The following is a 16,417-nucleotide window of genomic DNA, read 5'->3' as shown; positions in this document are numbered from 1 at the left end:
ACTTACAGGACCCATGAGTTGTTGAGTCTCTTGACACTTTGGTGTAAAAAGGGGTGGTTGAGAATGAGTTGAGCTACGAATCCAAATTGAATCTTGCGTGAAGGGTCAGAATGAAGTGCCAAAACGCGGGCGTTCAGCATTTTTGCCTGAAAAAAACAAATCCTACCTGAAATACGTTTGTTTTAAAAACACACGTCAGTCTTTGAATGTTGGCAACGGTGTAGAAAAGGATGCGTTTCCATACCGGGAGTCGAACCCAGGCCACCTGGGTGAAAACCAGGAATCCTAAGCGCTAGACCATACGGGAGAAGATGTACTGCCAGCTCACTTACAATATGAAAAAAAAGAGGTGTACTGCTTTGCACAAGCAACTTCCGCAGATTATTACATGCATCTTGCCTCGTTAGCGCAGCAGGTAGCGCGTCAGTCTCGTAATCTGAAGGTCGTGAGTTCGATTCTCACATGGGGCACTGGTACCTTGTTTCCGTAACTGATTTTGCCACTATCTTGGCTAGAGAGTCACAGCTCTTTTCCATTCAGTAACAAAACATCACCAATTGATGGAAGGGGAGCTCCAATGACAGACAGGGATAAAGGCTTGTTGAGTCCCTTAACACCCAGGAATTAAAAGTGAGAGATATGAATGGTTTGAGATATGACATCAAATAAGCTTTTGTGCAAATAAATATCCAAAAAATCTGGTGGTCTGCATTTTTGGCAGCAAAGTGCAGTTCCAACCTAAACTGATTCTGTCTGCAAGGCACGTGTCGGCTTTGGAATGTGGACACTAGTCCCAAAAAAAAGTCTCTCCCATAGCAGGAATTGAACCAGTCAACCAGGAATACTAACTAAGTCTTTCTCCACATGGTGTAAGCAGTACAGTAAACAGCAAGACAGGTGTAAAAAAAAAAAAAAAAAAAAAAAAAGAGTGTTTTGCTTTGAATACAAAACATAAACATTACAAGAGCTAAAACACGCTACATGGTCAAGGTTTTTGGCACGTCAGTTGAATAATTTGAAGATCATGAGTTTTTTGCTCACAAGTGCCATCCTCCTTTTCTCAAGAGATTTTGTCACTAACTCTGAACTTTCCAATTCAGTTCTAAACTGTTTCCAATTAGAAAGAACATGGGAGCCCTAATGACTGACAGGACACATGGCTTGTTGAGTCCCTTGACACTTTTGTGTAAAACTGTGTAGTTGAAAAAGGCTTAAGCTATGAAACAAAAGGAAATCTTTTGCAAAAGTCATAATGCATCGCCAATGTTAAGTATTTTTGTTGCAAAGTGAAAATCTACCAGAAACATTTTTGATTGAAAAACACGCATCAGTCTTTGAATGGTGGCAGTAGCTAAGATAAAGGTGCATTCCCATACCGGGAGTCGAACCCGGGCCACCTGGGTGAGAACCAGGAATCCTAACCGCTAGACCATATGGGAAAAGATGCGCTAACGTCTCAGTGACATTATGAAAAAAATAAGTTTTCTGCTATGCACAATAAACTTCTGCAGATCTGCAGGTGCAACTTGCTTCGTTAGCGCAGTAGGTAGTGCGTCAGTCTCGTAATCTGAAGGTTGTGAGTTTGAGCCTCACACGGGGCACTGTTCCCTCCTTTTCTCGAGAGATTTTGTCACCAACTTAGAACTTTTCCATTCAATTCTACAACGTTTTCCATTAGAAAGGAAATGGGAATCCAAATAACTTACAGGACCCATGAGTTGTTGAGTCTCTTGACACTTTGGTGTAAAAAGGGGTGGTTGAGAATGAGTTGAGCTACGAATCCAAATTGAATCTTGCGTGAAGGGTCAGAATGAAGTGCCAAAACGCGGGCGTTCAGCATTTTTGCCTGAAAAAAACAAATCCTACCTGAAATACGTTTGTTTTAAAAACACACGTCAGTCTTTGAATGTTGGCAACGGTGTAGAAAAGGATGCGTTTCCATACCGGGAGTCGAACCCAGGCCACCTGGGTGAAAACCAGGAATCCTAAGCGCTAGACCATACGGGAGAAGATGTACTGCCAGCTCACTTACAATATGAAAAAAAAGAGGTGTACTGCTTTGCACAAGCAACTTCCGCAGATTATTACATGCATCTTGCCTCGTTAGCGCAGCAGGTAGCGCGTCAGTCTCGTAATCTGAAGGTCGTGAGTTCGATTCTCACATGGGGCACTGGTACCTTGTTTCCGTAACTGATTTTGCCACTATCTTGGCTAGAGAGTCACAGCTCTTTTCCATTCAGTAACAAAACATCACCAATTGATGGAAGGGGAGCTCCAATGACAGACAGGGATAAAGGCTTGTTGAGTCCCTTAACACCCAGGAATTAAAAGTGAGAGATATGAATGGTTTGAGATATGACATCAAATAAGCTTTTGTGCAAATAAATATCCAAAAAATCTGGTGGTCTGCATTTTTGGCAGCAAAGTGCAGTTCCAACCTAAACTGATTCTGTCTGCAAGGCACGTGTCGGCTTTGGAATGTGGACACTAGTCCCAAAAAAAAGTCTCTCCCATAGCAGGAATTGAACCAGTCAACCAGGAATACTAACTAAGTCTTTCTCCACATGGTGTAAGCAGTACAGTAAACAGCAAGACAGGTGTAAAAAAAAAAAAAAAAAAAAAAAAAGAGTGTTTTGCTTTGAATACAAAACATAAACATTACAAGAGCTAAAACACGCTACATGGTCAAGGTTTTTGGCACGTCAGTTGAATAATTTGAAGATCATGAGTTTTTTGCTCACAAGTGCCATCCTCCTTTTCTCAAGAGATTTTGTCACTAACTCTGAACTTTCCAATTCAGTTCTAAACTGTTTCCGATTAGAAAGAACATGGGAGCCCTAATGACTGACAGGACACATGGCTTGTTGAGTCCCTTGACACTTTTGTGTAAAACTGTGTAGTTGAAAAAGGCTTAAGCTATGAAACAAAAGGAAATCTTTTGCAAAAGTCATAATGCATCGCCAATGTTAAGTATTTTTGTTGCAAAGTGAAAATCTACCAGAAACATTTTTGATTGAAAAACACGCATCAGTCTTTGAATGGTGGCAGTAGCTAAGATAAAGGTGCATTCCCATACCGGGAGTCGAACCCGGGCCACCTGGGTGAGAACCAGGAATCCTAACCGCTAGACCATATGGGAAAAGATGCGCTAACGTCTCAGTGACATTATGAAAAAAATAAGTTTTCTGCTATGCACAATAAACTTCTGCAGATCTGCAGGTGCAACTTGCTTCGTTAGCGCAGTAGGTAGTGCGTCAGTCTCGTAATCTGAAGGTTGTGAGTTTGAGCCTCACACGGGGCACTGTTCCCTCCTTTTCTCGAGAGATTTTGTCACCAACTTAGAACTTTTCCATTCAATTCTACAACGTTTTCCATTAGAAAGGAAATGGGAATCCAAATAACTTACAGGACCCATGAGTTGTTGAGTCTCTTGACACTTTGGTGTAAAAAGGGGTGGTTGAGAATGAGTTGAGCTACGAATCCAAATTGAATCTTGCGTGAAGGGTCAGAATGAAGTGCCAAAACGCGGGCGTTCAGCATTTTTGCCTGAAAAAAACAAATCCTACCTGAAATACGTTTGTTTTAAAAACACACGTCAGTCTTTGAATGTTGGCAACGGTGTAGAAAAGGATGCGTTTCCATACCGGGAGTCGAACCCAGGCCACCTGGGTGAAAACCAGGAATCCTAAGCGCTAGACCATACGGGAGAAGATGTACTGCCAGCTCACTTACAATATGAAAAAAAAGAGGTGTACTGCTTTGCACAAGCAACTTCCGCAGATTATTACATGCATCTTGCCTCGTTAGCGCAGCAGGTAGCGCGTCAGTCTCGTAATCTGAAGGTCGTGAGTTCGATTCTCACATGGGGCACTGGTACCTTGTTTCCGTAACTGATTTTGCCACTATCTTGGCTAGAGAGTCACAGCTCTTTTCCATTCAGTAACAAAACATCACCAATTGATGGAAGGGGAGCTCCAATGACAGACAGGGATAAAGGCTTGTTGAGTCCCTTAACACCCAGGAATTAAAAGTGAGAGATATGAATGGTTTGAGATATGACATCAAATAAGCTTTTGTGCAAATAAATATCCAAAAAATCTGGTGGTCTGCATTTTTGGCAGCAAAGTGCAGTTCCAACCTAAACTGATTCTGTCTGCAAGGCACGTGTCGGCTTTGGAATGTGGACACTAGTCCCAAAAAAAAGTCTCTCCCATAGCAGGAATTGAACCAGTCAACCAGGAATACTAACTAAGTCTTTCTCCACATGGTGTAAGCAGTACAGTAAACAGCAAGACAGGTGTAAAAAAAAAAAAAAAAAAAAAAAAAGAGTGTTTTGCTTTGAATACAAAACATAAACATTACAAGAGCTAAAACACGCTACATGGTCAAGGTTTTTGGCACGTCAGTTGAATAATTTGAAGATCATGAGTTTTTTGCTCACAAGTGCCATCCTCCTTTTCTCAAGAGATTTTGTCACTAACTCTGAACTTTCCAATTCAGTTCTAAACTGTTTCCGATTAGAAAGAACATGGGAGCCCTAATGACTGACAGGACACATGGCTTGTTGAGTCCCTTGACACTTTTGTGTAAAACTGTGTAGTTGAAAAAGGCTTAAGCTATGAAACAAAAGGAAATCTTTTGCAAAAGTCATAATGCATCGCCAATGTTAAGTATTTTTGTTGCAAAGTGAAAATCTACCAGAAACATTTTTGATTGAAAAACACGCATCAGTCTTTGAATGGTGGCAGTAGCTAAGATAAAGGTGCATTCCCATACCGGGAGTCGAACCCGGGCCACCTGGGTGAGAACCAGGAATCCTAACCGCTAGACCATATGGGAAAAGATGCGCTAACGTCTCAGTGACATTATGAAAAAAATAAGTTTTCTGCTATGCACAATAAACTTCTGCAGATCTGCAGGTGCAACTTGCTTCGTTAGCGCAGTAGGTAGTGCGTCAGTCTCGTAATCTGAAGGTTGTGAGTTTGAGCCTCACACGGGGCACTGTTCCCTCCTTTTCTCGAGAGATTTTGTCACCAACTTAGAACTTTTCCATTCAATTCTACAACGTTTTCCATTAGAAAGGAAATGGGAATCCAAATAACTTACAGGACCCATGAGTTGTTGAGTCTCTTGACACTTTGGTGTAAAAAGGGGTGGTTGAGAATGAGTTGAGCTACGAATCCAAATTGAATCTTGCGTGAAGGGTCAGAATGAAGTGCCAAAACGCGGGCGTTCAGCATTTTTGCCTGAAAAAAACAAATCCTACCTGAAATACGTTTGTTTTAAAAACACACGTCAGTCTTTGAATGTTGGCAACGGTGTAGAAAAGGATGCGTTTCCATACCGGGAGTCGAACCCAGGCCACCTGGGTGAAAACCAGGAATCCTAAGCGCTAGACCATACGGGAGAAGATGTACTGCCAGCTCACTTACAATATGAAAAAAAAGAGGTGTACTGCTTTGCACAAGCAACTTCCGCAGATTATTACATGCATCTTGCCTCGTTAGCGCAGCAGGTAGCGCGTCAGTCTCGTAATCTGAAGGTCGTGAGTTCGATTCTCACATGGGGCACTGGTACCTTGTTTCCGTAACTGATTTTGCCACTATCTTGGCTAGAGAGTCACAGCTCTTTTCCATTCAGTAACAAAACATCACCAATTGATGGAAGGGGAGCTCCAATGACAGACAGGGATAAAGGCTTGTTGAGTCCCTTAACACCCAGGAATTAAAAGTGAGAGATATGAATGGTTTGAGATATGACATCAAATAAGCTTTTGTGCAAATAAATATCCAAAAAATCTGGTGGTCTGCATTTTTGGCAGCAAAGTGCAGTTCCAACCTAAACTGATTCTGTCTGCAAGGCACGTGTCGGCTTTGGAATGTGGACACTAGTCCCAAAAAAAAGTCTCTCCCATAGCAGGAATTGAACCAGTCAACCAGGAATACTAACTAAGTCTTTCTCCACATGGTGTAAGCAGTACAGTAAACAGCAAGACAGGTGTAAAAAAAAAAAAAAAAAAAAAAAAAGAGTGTTTTGCTTTGAATACAAAACATAAACATTACAAGAGCTAAAACACGCTACATGGTCAAGGTTTTTGGCACGTCAGTTGAATAATTTGAAGATCATGAGTTTTTTGCTCACAAGTGCCATCCTCCTTTTCTCAAGAGATTTTGTCACTAACTCTGAACTTTCCAATTCAGTTCTAAACTGTTTCCGATTAGAAAGAACATGGGAGCCCTAATGACTGACAGGACACATGGCTTGTTGAGTCCCTTGACACTTTTGTGTAAAACTGTGTAGTTGAAAAAGGCTTAAGCTATGAAACAAAAGGAAATCTTTTGCAAAAGTCATAATGCATCGCCAATGTTAAGTATTTTTGTTGCAAAGTGAAAATCTACCAGAAACATTTTTGATTGAAAAACACGCATCAGTCTTTGAATGGTGGCAGTAGCTAAGATAAAGGTGCATTCCCATACCGGGAGTTGAACCCGGGCCACCTGGGTGAGAACCAGGAATCCTAACCGCTAGACCATATGGGAAAAGATGCGCTAACGTCTCAGTGACATTATGAAAAAAATAAGTTTTCTGCTATGCACAATAAACTTCTGCAGATCTGCAGGTGCAACTTGCTTCGTTAGCGCAGTAGGTAGTGCGTCAGTCTCGTAATCTGAAGGTTGTGAGTTTGAGCCTCACACGGGGCACTGTTCCCTCCTTTTCTCGAGAGATTTTGTCACCAACTTAGAACTTTTCCATTCAATTCTACAACGTTTTCCATTAGAAAGGAAATGGGAATCCAAATAACTTACAGGACCCATGAGTTGTTGAGTCTCTTGACACTTTGGTGTAAAAAGGGGTGGTTGAGAATGAGTTGAGCTACGAATCCAAATTGAATCTTGCGTGAAGGGTCAGAATGAAGTGCCAAAACGCGGGCGTTCAGCATTTTTGCCTGAAAAAAACAAATCCTACCTGAAATACGTTTGTTTTAAAAACACACGTCAGTCTTTGAATGTTGGCAACGGTGTAGAAAAGGATGCGTTTCCATACCGGGAGTCGAACCCAGGCCACCTGGGTGAAAACCAGGAATCCTAAGCGCTAGACCATACGGGAGAAGATGTACTGCCAGCTCACTTACAATATGAAAAAAAAGAGGTGTACTGCTTTGCACAAGCAACTTCCGCAGATTATTACATGCATCTTGCCTCGTTAGCGCAGCAGGTAGCGCGTCAGTCTCGTAATCTGAAGGTCGTGAGTTCGATTCTCACATGGGGCACTGGTACCTTGTTTCCGTAACTGATTTTGCCACTATCTTGGCTAGAGAGTCACAGCTCTTTTCCATTCAGTAACAAAACATCACCAATTGATGGAAGGGGAGCTCCAATGACAGACAGGGATAAAGGCTTGTTGAGTCCCTTAACACCCAGGAATTAAAAGTGAGAGATATGAATGGTTTGAGATATGACATCAAATAAGCTTTTGTGCAAATAAATATCCAAAAAATCTGGTGGTCTGCATTTTTGGCAGCAAAGTGCAGTTCCAACCTAAACTGATTCTGTCTGCAAGGCACGTGTCGGCTTTGGAATGTGGACACTAGTCCCAAAAAAAAGTCTCTCCCATAGCAGGAATTGAACCAGTCAACCAGGAATACTAACTAAGTCTTTCTCCACATGGTGTAAGCAGTACAGTAAACAGCAAGACAGGTGTAAAAAAAAAAAAAAAAAAAAAAAAGAGTGTTTTGCTTTGAATACAAAACATAAACATTACAAGAGCTAAAACACGCTACATGGTCAAGGTTTTTGGCACGTCAGTTGAATAATTTGAAGATCATGAGTTTTTTGCTCACAAGTGCCATCCTCCTTTTCTCAAGAGATTTTGTCACTAACTCTGAACTTTCCAATTCAGTTCTAAACTGTTTCCGATTAGAAAGAACATGGGAGCCCTAATGACTGACAGGACACATGGCTTGTTGAGTCCCTTGACACTTTTGTGTAAAACTGTGTAGTTGAAAAAGGCTTAAGCTATGAAACAAAAGGAAATCTTTTGCAAAAGTCATAATGCATCGCCAATGTTAAGTATTTTTGTTGCAAAGTGAAAATCTACCAGAAACATTTTTGATTGAAAAACACGCATCAGTCTTTGAATGGTGGCAGTAGCTAAGATAAAGGTGCATTCCCATACCGGGAGTCGAACCCGGGCCACCTGGGTGAGAACCAGGAATCCTAACCGCTAGACCATATGGGAAAAGATGCGCTAACGTCTCAGTGACATTATGAAAAAAATAAGTTTTCTGCTATGCACAATAAACTTCTGCAGATCTGCAGGTGCAACTTGCTTCGTTAGCGCAGTAGGTAGTGCGTCAGTCTCGTAATCTGAAGGTTGTGAGTTTGAGCCTCACACGGGGCACTGTTCCCTCCTTTTCTCGAGAGATTTTGTCACCAACTTAGAACTTTTCCATTCAATTCTACAACGTTTTCCATTAGAAAGGAAATGGGAATCCAAATAACTTACAGGACCCATGAGTTGTTGAGTCTCTTGACACTTTGGTGTAAAAAGGGGTGGTTGAGAATGAGTTGAGCTACGAATCCAAATTGAATCTTGCGTGAAGGGTCAGAATGAAGTGCCAAAACGCGGGCGTTCAGCATTTTTGCCTGAAAAAAACAAATCCTACCTGAAATACGTTTGTTTTAAAAACACACGTCAGTCTTTGAATGTTGGCAACGGTGTAGAAAAGGATGCGTTTCCATACCGGGAGTCGAACCCAGGCCACCTGGGTGAAAACCAGGAATCCTAAGCGCTAGACCATACGGGAGAAGATGTACTGCCAGCTCACTTACAATATGAAAAAAAAGAGGTGTACTGCTTTGCACAAGCAACTTCCGCAGATTATTACATGCATCTTGCCTCGTTAGCGCAGCAGGTAGCGCGTCAGTCTCGTAATCTGAAGGTCGTGAGTTCGATTCTCACATGGGGCACTGGTACCTTGTTTCCGTAACTGATTTTGCCACTATCTTGGCTAGAGAGTCACAGCTCTTTTCCATTCAGTAACAAAACATCACCAATTGATGGAAGGGGAGCTCCAATGACAGACAGGGATAAAGGCTTGTTGAGTCCCTTAACACCCAGGAATTAAAAGTGAGAGATATGAATGGTTTGAGATATGACATCAAATAAGCTTTTGTGCAAATAAATATCCAAAAAATCTGGTGGTCTGCATTTTTGGCAGCAAAGTGCAGTTCCAACCTAAACTGATTCTGTCTGCAAGGCACGTGTCGGCTTTGGAATGTGGACACTAGTCCCAAAAAAAAGTCTCTCCCATAGCAGGAATTGAACCAGTCAACCAGGAATACTAACTAAGTCTTTCTCCACATGGTGTAAGCAGTACAGTAAACAGCAAGACAGGTGTAAAAAAAAAAAAAAAAAAAAAAAAAGAGTGTTTTGCTTTGAATACAAAACATAAACATTACAAGAGCTAAAACACGCTACATGGTCAAGGTTTTTGGCACGTCAGTTGAATAATTTGAAGATCATGAGTTTTTTGCTCACAAGTGCCATCCTCCTTTTCTCAAGAGATTTTGTCACTAACTCTGAACTTTCCAATTCAGTTCTAAACTGTTTCCGATTAGAAAGAACATGGGAGCCCTAATGACTGACAGGACACATGGCTTGTTGAGTCCCTTGACACTTTTGTGTAAAACTGTGTAGTTGAAAAAGGCTTAAGCTATGAAACAAAAGGAAATCTTTTGCAAAAGTCATAATGCATCGCCAATGTTAAGTATTTTTGTTGCAAAGTGAAAATCTACCAGAAACATTTTTGATTGAAAAACACGCATCAGTCTTTGAATGGTGGCAGTAGCTAAGATAAAGGTGCATTCCCATACCGGGAGTTGAACCCGGGCCACCTGGGTGAGAACCAGGAATCCTAACCGCTAGACCATATGGGAAAAGATGCGCTAACGTCTCAGTGACATTATGAAAAAAATAAGTTTTCTGCTATGCACAATAAACTTCTGCAGATCTGCAGGTGCAACTTGCTTCGTTAGCGCAGTAGGTAGTGCGTCAGTCTCGTAATCTGAAGGTTGTGAGTTTGAGCCTCACACGGGGCACTGTTCCCTCCTTTTCTCGAGAGATTTTGTCACCAACTTAGAACTTTTCCATTCAATTCTACAACGTTTTCCATTAGAAAGGAAATGGGAATCCAAATAACTTACAGGACCCATGAGTTGTTGAGTCTCTTGACACTTTGGTGTAAAAAGGGGTGGTTGAGAATGAGTTGAGCTACGAATCCAAATTGAATCTTGCGTGAAGGGTCAGAATGAAGTGCCAAAACGCGGGCGTTCAGCATTTTTGCCTGAAAAAAACAAATCCTACCTGAAATACGTTTGTTTTAAAAACACACGTCAGTCTTTGAATGTTGGCAACGGTGTAGAAAAGGATGCGTTTCCATACCGGGAGTCGAACCCAGGCCACCTGGGTGAAAACCAGGAATCCTAAGCGCTAGACCATACGGGAGAAGATGTACTGCCAGCTCACTTACAATATGAAAAAAAAGAGGTGTACTGCTTTGCACAAGCAACTTCCGCAGATTATTACATGCATCTTGCCTCGTTAGCGCAGCAGGTAGCGCGTCAGTCTCGTAATCTGAAGGTCGTGAGTTCGATTCTCACATGGGGCACTGGTACCTTGTTTCCGTAACTGATTTTGCCACTATCTTGGCTAGAGAGTCACAGCTCTTTTCCATTCAGTAACAAAACATCACCAATTGATGGAAGGGGAGCTCCAATGACAGACAGGGATAAAGGCTTGTTGAGTCCCTTAACACCCAGGAATTAAAAGTGAGAGATATGAATGGTTTGAGATATGACATCAAATAAGCTTTTGTGCAAATAAATATCCAAAAAATCTGGTGGTCTGCATTTTTGGCAGCAAAGTGCAGTTCCAACCTAAACTGATTCTGTCTGCAAGGCACGTGTCGGCTTTGGAATGTGGACACTAGTCCCAAAAAAAAGTCTCTCCCATAGCAGGAATTGAACCAGTCAACCAGGAATACTAACTAAGTCTTTCTCCACATGGTGTAAGCAGTACAGTAAACAGCAAGACAGGTGTAAAAAAAAAAAAAAAAAAAAAAAAGAGTGTTTTGCTTTGAATACAAAACATAAACATTACAAGAGCTAAAACACGCTACATGGTCAAGGTTTTTGGCACGTCAGTTGAATAATTTGAAGATCATGAGTTTTTTGCTCACAAGTGCCATCCTCCTTTTCTCAAGAGATTTTGTCACTAACTCTGAACTTTCCAATTCAGTTCTAAACTGTTTCCGATTAGAAAGAACATGGGAGCCCTAATGACTGACAGGACACATGGCTTGTTGAGTCCCTTGACACTTTTGTGTAAAACTGTGTAGTTGAAAAAGGCTTAAGCTATGAAACAAAAGGAAATCTTTTGCAAAAGTCATAATGCATCGCCAATGTTAAGTATTTTTGTTGCAAAGTGAAAATCTACCAGAAACATTTTTGATTGAAAAACACGCATCAGTCTTTGAATGGTGGCAGTAGCTAAGATAAAGGTGCATTCCCATACCGGGAGTCGAACCCGGGCCACCTGGGTGAGAACCAGGAATCCTAACCGCTAGACCATATGGGAAAAGATGCGCTAACGTCTCAGTGACATTATGAAAAAAATAAGTTTTCTGCTATGCACAATAAACTTCTGCAGATCTGCAGGTGCAACTTGCTTCGTTAGCGCAGTAGGTAGTGCGTCAGTCTCGTAATCTGAAGGTTGTGAGTTTGAGCCTCACACGGGGCACTGTTCCCTCCTTTTCTCGAGAGATTTTGTCACCAACTTAGAACTTTTCCATTCAATTCTACAACGTTTTCCATTAGAAAGGAAATGGGAATCCAAATAACTTACAGGACCCATGAGTTGTTGAGTCTCTTGACACTTTGGTGTAAAAAGGGGTGGTTGAGAATGAGTTGAGCTACGAATCCAAATTGAATCTTGCGTGAAGGGTCAGAATGAAGTGCCAAAACGCGGGCGTTCAGCATTTTTGCCTGAAAAAAACAAATCCTACCTGAAATACGTTTGTTTTAAAAACACACGTCAGTCTTTGAATGTTGGCAACGGTGTAGAAAAGGATGCGTTTCCATACCGGGAGTCGAACCCAGGCCACCTGGGTGAAAACCAGGAATCCTAAGCGCTAGACCATACGGGAGAAGATGTACTGCCAGCTCACTTACAATATGAAAAAAAAGAGGTGTACTGCTTTGCACAAGCAACTTCCGCAGATTATTACATGCATCTTGCCTCGTTAGCGCAGCAGGTAGCGCGTCAGTCTCGTAATCTGAAGGTCGTGAGTTCGATTCTCACATGGGGCACTGGTACCTTGTTTCCGTAACTGATTTTGCCACTATCTTGGCTAGAGAGTCACAGCTCTTTTCCATTCAGTAACAAAACATCACCAATTGATGGAAGGGGAGCTCCAATGACAGACAGGGATAAAGGCTTGTTGAGTCCCTTAACACCCAGGAATTAAAAGTGAGAGATATGAATGGTTTGAGATATGACATCAAATAAGCTTTTGTGCAAATAAATATCCAAAAAATCTGGTGGTCTGCATTTTTGGCAGCAAAGTGCAGTTCCAACCTAAACTGATTCTGTCTGCAAGGCACGTGTCGGCTTTGGAATGTGGACACTAGTCCCAAAAAAAAGTCTCTCCCATAGCAGGAATTGAACCAGTCAACCAGGAATACTAACTAAGTCTTTCTCCACATGGTGTAAGCAGTACAGTAAACAGCAAGACAGGTGTAAAAAAAAAAAAAAAAAAAAAAAAAGAGTGTTTTGCTTTGAATACAAAACATAAACATTACAAGAGCTAAAACACGCTACATGGTCAAGGTTTTTGGCACGTCAGTTGAATAATTTGAAGATCATGAGTTTTTTGCTCACAAGTGCCATCCTCCTTTTCTCAAGAGATTTTGTCACTAACTCTGAACTTTCCAATTCAGTTCTAAACTGTTTCCGATTAGAAAGAACATGGGAGCCCTAATGACTGACAGGACACATGGCTTGTTGAGTCCCTTGACACTTTTGTGTAAAACTGTGTAGTTGAAAAAGGCTTAAGCTATGAAACAAAAGGAAATCTTTTGCAAAAGTCATAATGCATCGCCAATGTTAAGTATTTTTGTTGCAAAGTGAAAATCTACCAGAAACATTTTTGATTGAAAAACACGCATCAGTCTTTGAATGGTGGCAGTAGCTAAGATAAAGGTGCATTCCCATACCGGGAGTTGAACCCGGGCCACCTGGGTGAGAACCAGGAATCCTAACCGCTAGACCATATGGGAAAAGATGCGCTAACGTCTCAGTGACATTATGAAAAAAATAAGTTTTCTGCTATGCACAATAAACTTCTGCAGATCTGCAGGTGCAACTTGCTTCGTTAGCGCAGTAGGTAGTGCGTCAGTCTCGTAATCTGAAGGTTGTGAGTTTGAGCCTCACACGGGGCACTGTTCCCTCCTTTTCTCGAGAGATTTTGTCACCAACTTAGAACTTTTCCATTCAATTCTACAACGTTTTCCATTAGAAAGGAAATGGGAATCCAAATAACTTACAGGACCCATGAGTTGTTGAGTCTCTTGACACTTTGGTGTAAAAAGGGGTGGTTGAGAATGAGTTGAGCTACGAATCCAAATTGAATCTTGCGTGAAGGGTCAGAATGAAGTGCCAAAACGCGGGCGTTCAGCATTTTTGCCTGAAAAAAACAAATCCTACCTGAAATACGTTTGTTTTAAAAACACACGTCAGTCTTTGAATGTTGGCAACGGTGTAGAAAAGGATGCGTTTCCATACCGGGAGTCGAACCCAGGCCACCTGGGTGAAAACCAGGAATCCTAAGCGCTAGACCATACGGGAGAAGATGTACTGCCAGCTCACTTACAATATGAAAAAAAAGAGGTGTACTGCTTTGCACAAGCAACTTCCGCAGATTATTACATGCATCTTGCCTCGTTAGCGCAGCAGGTAGCGCGTCAGTCTCGTAATCTGAAGGTCGTGAGTTCGATTCTCACATGGGGCACTGGTACCTTGTTTCCGTAACTGATTTTGCCACTATCTTGGCTAGAGAGTCACAGCTCTTTTCCATTCAGTAACAAAACATCACCAATTGATGGAAGGGGAGCTCCAATGACAGACAGGGATAAAGGCTTGTTGAGTCCCTTAACACCCAGGAATTAAAAGTGAGAGATATGAATGGTTTGAGATATGACATCAAATAAGCTTTTGTGCAAATAAATATCCAAAAAATCTGGTGGTCTGCATTTTTGGCAGCAAAGTGCAGTTCCAACCTAAACTGATTCTGTCTGCAAGGCACGTGTCGGCTTTGGAATGTGGACACTAGTCCCAAAAAAAAGTCTCTCCCATAGCAGGAATTGAACCAGTCAACCAGGAATACTAACTAAGTCTTTCTCCACATGGTGTAAGCAGTACAGTAAACAGCAAGACAGGTGTAAAAAAAAAAAAAAAAAAAAAAAAAGAGTGTTTTGCTTTGAATACAAAACATAAACATTACAAGAGCTAAAACACGCTACATGGTCAAGGTTTTTGGCACGTCAGTTGAATAATTTGAAGATCATGAGTTTTTTGCTCACAAGTGCCATCCTCCTTTTCTCAAGAGATTTTGTCACTAACTCTGAACTTTCCAATTCAGTTCTAAACTGTTTCCGATTAGAAAGAACATGGGAGCCCTAATGACTGACAGGACACATGGCTTGTTGAGTCCCTTGACACTTTTGTGTAAAACTGTGTAGTTGAAAAAGGCTTAAGCTATGAAACAAAAGGAAATCTTTTGCAAAAGTCATAATGCATCGCCAATGTTAAGTATTTTTGTTGCAAAGTGAAAATCTACCAGAAACATTTTTGATTGAAAAACACGCATCAGTCTTTGAATGGTGGCAGTAGCTAAGATAAAGGTGCATTCCCATACCGGGAGTTGAACCCGGGCCACCTGGGTGAGAACCAGGAATCCTAACCGCTAGACCATATGGGAAAAGATGCGCTAACGTCTCAGTGACATTATGAAAAAAATAAGTTTTCTGCTATGCACAATAAACTTCTGCAGATCTGCAGGTGCAACTTGCTTCGTTAGCGCAGTAGGTAGTGCGTCAGTCTCGTAATCTGAAGGTTGTGAGTTTGAGCCTCACACGGGGCACTGTTCCCTCCTTTTCTCGAGAGATTTTGTCACCAACTTAGAACTTTTCCATTCAATTCTACAACGTTTTCCATTAGAAAGGAAATGGGAATCCAAATAACTTACAGGACCCATGAGTTGTTGAGTCTCTTGACACTTTGGTGTAAAAAGGGGTGGTTGAGAATGAGTTGAGCTACGAATCCAAATTGAATCTTGCGTGAAGGGTCAGAATGAAGTGCCAAAACGCGGGCGTTCAGCATTTTTGCCTGAAAAAAACAAATCCTACCTGAAATACGTTTGTTTTAAAAACACACGTCAGTCTTTGAATGTTGGCAACGGTGTAGAAAAGGATGCGTTTCCATACCGGGAGTCGAACCCAGGCCACCTGGGTGAAAACCAGGAATCCTAAGCGCTAGACCATACGGGAGAAGATGTACTGCCAGCTCACTTACAATATGAAAAAAAAGAGGTGTACTGCTTTGCACAAGCAACTTCCGCAGATTATTACATGCATCTTGCCTCGTTAGCGCAGCAGGTAGCGCGTCAGTCTCGTAATCTGAAGGTCGTGAGTTCGATTCTCACATGGGGCACTGGTACCTTGTTTCCGTAACTGATTTTGCCACTATCTTGGCTAGAGAGTCACAGCTCTTTTCCATTCAGTAACAAAACATCACCAATTGATGGAAGGGGAGCTCCAATGACAGACAGGGATAAAGGCTTGTTGAGTCCCTTAACACCCAGGAATTAAAAGTGAGAGATATGAATGGTTTGAGATATGACATCAAATAAGCTTTTGTGCAAATAAATATCCAAAAAATCTGGTGGTCTGCATTTTTGGCAGCAAAGTGCAGTTCCAACCTAAACTGATTCTGTCTGCAAGGCACGTGTCGGCTTTGGAATGTGGACACTAGTCCCAAAAAAAAGTCTCTCCCATAGCAGGAATTGAACCAGTCAACCAGGAATACTAACTAAGTCTTTCTCCACATGGTGTAAGCAGTACAGTAAACAGCAAGACAGGTGTAAAAAAAAAAAAAAAAAAAAAAAAGAGTGTTTTGCTTTGAATACAAAACATAAACATTACAAGAGCTAAAACACGCTACATGGTCAAGGTTTTTGGCACGTCAGTTGAATAATTTGAAGATCATGAGTTTTTTGCTCACAAGTGCCATCCTCCTTTTCTCAAGAGATTTTGTCACTAACTCTGAACTTTCCAATTCAGTTCTAAACTGTTTCCGATTA

At 41.5% G+C, this 16,417-nt stretch overlaps 5 non-coding genes across 5 annotated transcripts; all 5 read right to left on the bottom strand.

Annotated features, from left to right (window-relative positions):
• Positions 1-1,367: 1,367 nt before the first annotated feature.
• Positions 1,368-1,439, bottom strand: TRNAE-CUC (transfer RNA glutamic acid (anticodon CUC)). Its single transcript has one exon. It is a non-coding gene; the product is annotated as a tRNA-Glu (tRNA).
• Positions 1,440-3,067: 1,628 nt separating this feature from the next.
• On the bottom strand, positions 3,068-3,139 carry TRNAE-CUC (transfer RNA glutamic acid (anticodon CUC)). The gene has a single exon. It is a non-coding gene; the product is annotated as a tRNA-Glu (tRNA).
• Positions 3,140-4,767: 1,628 nt separating this feature from the next.
• On the bottom strand, positions 4,768-4,839 carry TRNAE-CUC (transfer RNA glutamic acid (anticodon CUC)). The gene has a single exon. It is a non-coding gene; the product is annotated as a tRNA-Glu (tRNA).
• Positions 4,840-8,166: 3,327 nt separating this feature from the next.
• Positions 8,167-8,238, bottom strand: TRNAE-CUC (transfer RNA glutamic acid (anticodon CUC)). Its single transcript has one exon. It is a non-coding gene; the product is annotated as a tRNA-Glu (tRNA).
• Positions 8,239-11,565: 3,327 nt separating this feature from the next.
• Positions 11,566-11,637, bottom strand: TRNAE-CUC (transfer RNA glutamic acid (anticodon CUC)). Its single transcript has one exon. It is a non-coding gene; the product is annotated as a tRNA-Glu (tRNA).
• Positions 11,638-16,417: the final 4,780 nt, after the last annotated feature.

Source organism: Phyllobates terribilis, unplaced genomic scaffold, assembly GCF_046119375.1.
Source record: "Phyllobates terribilis strain yellow unplaced genomic scaffold, ASM4611937v1 Scaffold_2106__1_contigs__length_166561, whole genome shotgun sequence".
Lineage (NCBI taxonomy): Eukaryota > Metazoa > Chordata > Amphibia > Anura > Dendrobatidae > Phyllobates > Phyllobates terribilis.
This window is presented reverse-complemented; position numbering and strand designations above follow the sequence as displayed.